A 4,806-nucleotide genomic window follows, 5' to 3' on the forward strand; every position below is an offset into this window, starting at 1 on the left:
AACTACTCCTTAACAGTGACATAAATGTCACTCATCAAATTCCCCCAAGCTAAACCTTTGCTCATAATCGAGCAAATCTAGAGCAAAAGAGAACAAGATGAAATTATTGAAAGCAAAAGAAACAAAATAGAAACAAAGAGAAAGAATGTACACTAACTCACTGCCGTAGGACTCACGGATGCATTTAGCGTATGCATCAAGCCCTTTAAACCCCCAGGTCGCCAAAGAGGACGAGTAAGCTCTCATGAGGATTTCCTAAGAGGTTTAACCCACAACTCTTGGCAACACATAACATTCAAGGCAAAGGTAAAATCAAGAAAACTCAAGCTTTGATAGTTCAAACCAAACACAAACATCGGGCTAAGTGCACAAGAATACAATCCTTTCTAGACATTAAAGGTAGCCAAGATAAAGAATAGCTAAGGTTGGTACACACATAAAGAATGCGAAGGGTAAAGAACTTAGAGGGACTTACACTCCTCCTTATCTCCAACAAAACTTCTGCGTCCTCACTAGTTTTGCATCCACTTTTAAGGTGATATCTCGAGATTCCTCAAAGGAACCAGATGAAATAATCAATGAAAAACATTTAGGGTACCCGACATCTTGGCATCGATAGCTCGCTCAATAGGCTTGGCTTGATTACCCTCCACTGGTAGTAACTAAACCTCACTAAGGTCAAAAGGTCTTAAAAGGGTTGAAACGTTTAGGTTAGGGTAAAGGGCGTGGAAATAAATTTTGAATTGGTGGTAAACTTAGAAGTGAAACAAGGTTGATCATTCCTCAATTCAAACTCAATAAACTACCAACTTTCAAATAAAAAATTCTAGCAATAGATCACAAAGCAACTCCTCCCTCAAACTTATTATTTTTCAACCAAACAACAAATATTTTTGTATATTCTCAATATTTTTTTTCTTTTTTTTTCATTTATTTTTATTCTTTGCTCTCGCCTCTTTTAACTTTAAGGGGCTTTTTCTTTCTTTCCTTTCTTTTCTTCTCATTTGCTCAAAGTGTTCAACATAACAAAGATAATCACAAGCACCAAGATTTGAGTTTTTCACTTCTTTCTCATTCTTTTTCTCAATTTCATTAACAAAAAATACAAATCAAGTCCGAAGAATGCTTCACAAAAACTAATAAAGGTGAAAATAAAGCTGAGGTCCATTGGTTTGTAATGTGGTTATGCCAAAGAAGGGTAAATGGCTCAAATTGGGGTACTAATTGAGCAAATGCAAAAGAAAAAAGAATGGAAAAAAATAAAATAAAACAAAAATCCTAATTGCCTTCGTCTCCCCCTAGGTTTGTTCGGTCTTGGTCTCGGGTAGATTAAGCTAATTTCTCGATATAAGCTAGCAATGCCAAGGATCCAAACACCACACATGCAAGAAATGTAGAAGGCCAGAACAATATAGATACATCCTCACAAGAATAACGGTAGTGGAGTAGCAAAAATCCCCTTTAGAGCTTCAACTGGCCAGAGAGCGACAACCATCTTACCACAAACCGAGTGAGCTAAGGTCTCATAGCCCTTAAGTTCTACTACCTTGGCAATGATATATGTGTGAACCAACCCCGGCATCTAAGTGCACGAAAACCTCTAACAACTAGGAAAGAGAGTATTCTAGGTGCTAAAGCCCAAATATGTCCAATATTGAAACAAAACATTTTGAAACCTTGACTTGAATTCCATGGAAAGACAATATACACACGAATCTTCACAAAACCAACAATACTCATGAATGCATATACAATTGTGCAAGATGAAATCATGATCAATCAAAGCTACAAATACTAAAAGTCAACTCAATAAGGCGCGTACGGTCGTCCAAACATAGAAAACAAATCTCAAAAATAGACTTTGGCAAGTATGGGTAGAATCAATCAAGCAATCAAGAGACTATGGATTAAGAAACTACCAAGAGATATAGATAACCCCCCAAGCTAGCGAATAGCTACTCCCCCAAGCTAGAATGGATCATTGTCCTCAATGCTCAAAATAAAGGCAAAAAGGGTGGGAGGGAAGGGAAGAAAGAAAACACATCCACACAACAAATCATAATTCAGTCAATCCACATGCATTTAAGAAAGCAAATTTAAGATGAGTGAAGAAAGAAAGAGTAAACCAAATGTGATGTGGGTGTTAAAACCCGCAATTGAGCACATTGTCCACATTTTCATATAATTCCTCGTCTTTGTTGCTTTTCCAAATGCAAGCAATCATTGGTGTGCTTCTTCTCAAGGATCTTAATCCAAAATCCTTGCACATGAGTATATGCATCAAGTACCTATACACATAGACAAGAGAGTAAACAAAAATGAGAAACGTAAAAGAAAGAAAAAGAAAGCAATAAAACACGGGTTACTTCCCGAGAAAGGGTTGCTTAACGTCCAAGCATGACCAGTCTAGTAAATAACCCGACAAAGAACGCAAAATCTTGTCATATGCACCGGCAAACATATCAAGAAATAGAGCATACGCGATGCTCATATGACAAACAAACATAAAGTACAAGGAGACTTTATGCTTGAGAGAAGGGAGAAAAGAAAAAGTAAAAGAATCAAAAGAAAAATCAAGAAAATAAGAAGATAAAGTAGAAGAATAAAAAGAAAAATAGGAAGGCTAACTCTCCTCGCAAAAATCTTTTTGGTTGGTGTTTTGGGTGATTTTGTACCTCGAGAGAGTTACGTCACAAACCCTGGTCCGGCTAAGTTGTACCTGCAAAAACAACGGAGACTCCGGGTGGTTGGAGCTCCGCCTCCGAAGATCAAGTTAGTAACTTGAAAGAGAATTAAGAGTACGGAAGTTTAGGTGGGTGAAAGATAAAGTACGTGTAATAAATGTTTGATTGTGTCCCTAAAATGGGGAAATATCTCCCTATTTATAGGGTCATTGGTAGGTGTGCCCCTATCTAGGTCACTTAACCTAGATTTTAGTGGGCTGCACCGAAATACGGCGCTTCTTGGGATTTGGGCCCTTGAAGGCCGCCATTTTAGAAGCTATCTGAAGGGGACACATGTCAAGTGTCTAGGGGGCCACTTGGATCAGCCTGGACTTGACACGTGGCCTTCTCTTATTGGGACACCTGTCTAGGGTAATTTTTACCCTAAACATTTGCCCCTAATAGGTGTCACGTGGATGTCACGTGGGGTCTGTGACACCTGTCCACCTATCAAAGGTGAACGGTAACAAAGGCTAGTAAAATTTAAAATTCAAATGGGGATGCCCCCGTTTCACCCTTATATAAATAAAATTTTACCCTCCCCCCTTCCCTTCTCTCACTTTTATAATCATTTGACTTTTTAGAGAGAGAAAAAGAGATTTTTAGAGAGAGATTCTCTGGTTCCGTCTGCATCAAATTCTCAAGATTTCCGTGTACTAACCTTGCAACACCCGGTCACCGTCTGTAGTAGTCTTCAGAGTTTCTAGAGTTAATCCTAAGGTAACCGCCTGTACCATTTTTAGCTTTTCCTTTTCAATTTGTATAAATTCTTTTTTCCGTCTGTATACATAATCTTAAAAATAAAATGAGCTCTCAATCCACACACTCGGCACTACCTAGGAAATTCAGCCGGTCTCCCAGAACGGCTGAATCTAGAATAGGGGGTGCCTTTTCTTAACTGTCGGAACTGCTATGCTCATCCCCGGATTCCTACCTCTCTGTGTTTATGCAGGACACAATGGCTAGAGTCAAACAGACGGCAAGAAAGTCTAGGAGCCGGCGCACTATGGAAGTGCCCGCCGACGAGGTTGTTCCAGATGAGGAACATGAGGGTTTGGAGGAGAGCAGTAGTTCTGATGATGAGGCTCCCTCTTCTTTCGGAAGCTCCAGCGTAAGAGAGGTAGGCGGTGAAGAGGCCGCCTCCTGTAATGTACTGGGGAAGGATCAGGCAGCACTGAAGCCGCTGAAAGATCGGGAGTCGAGGCTTCTGGCTCTAATCAAGATAATTTTGCGGCTGACTATTAGCAGCAAGCGAAAGTTAATGACAACCCTGACCTGAAGAAAATTAGAATGCTTCCGGGTGACATAGCCCTGCCGAAGAGTGGCTTCAGGCTTTAAAAGAAAAGCACCCCTTTGCTAAGGTGTGAGATATTATCGTTCTGCCTGGGGACGTAGTGATGGCCTGGGACAACAAAATAGAGAATGCATACTACTATTTTGTCTATTATAAGGCGGTAATAGAAGTCGGCCTCCGGTTCTCCCTCCATACAGGGATTAGGAAAATCCTGAAGGGATATGATCTGGGTGTCTGGCAGCTCACCCCAAACTCATGGGTGAATATTTTAAGCTATATTGCCGCTTGTGAGCTCCAAAACCTTGCTCTCAGCTTCTCTGCCTTTGCTCATATGCACTACTTGAGCAAGGCCCCAGGCGGTCATAGGGCATGGTATACTCTTACCAAGTTGCCCCAATATTTGATGACATTGGACAAGGTGTCCAAATGGTTCGGGTGGAAGGAAAAATTTTATTTGATCTCCTCACCAACTCTATGACACAACCAGACACTGCGCCAGTATAATAAGGAATCGGTTCTCCTTGGCAGGAAATGCTTTCTCCCGGCGCTCTCTACTAGGGCTCGAGAGCAAATAGTGGAGCTGAGTTTCTTCGAAACTACTACTGAGCCCTTGGGGGATGGGACTCAAATCATTGTACCAAAGAACTGGATCCCCCCCCCCCGAACTATTTCAAGGATGATAGATTCCTCTCGGCCTGTGGGTTAAGCACCATGTTTCCCAAGAGTAGATCCACTTGCAACTGGCTTTTCTGTAGTTTTTCATTTTGTACTTCCAACTTTTTATTATTT

The sequence above is a fragment of the Chenopodium album genome, chromosome 4 (assembly GCF_948465745.1).
Source record: "Chenopodium album chromosome 4, dcCheAlbu1.1, whole genome shotgun sequence".
Lineage (NCBI taxonomy): Eukaryota > Viridiplantae > Streptophyta > Magnoliopsida > Caryophyllales > Amaranthaceae > Chenopodium > Chenopodium album.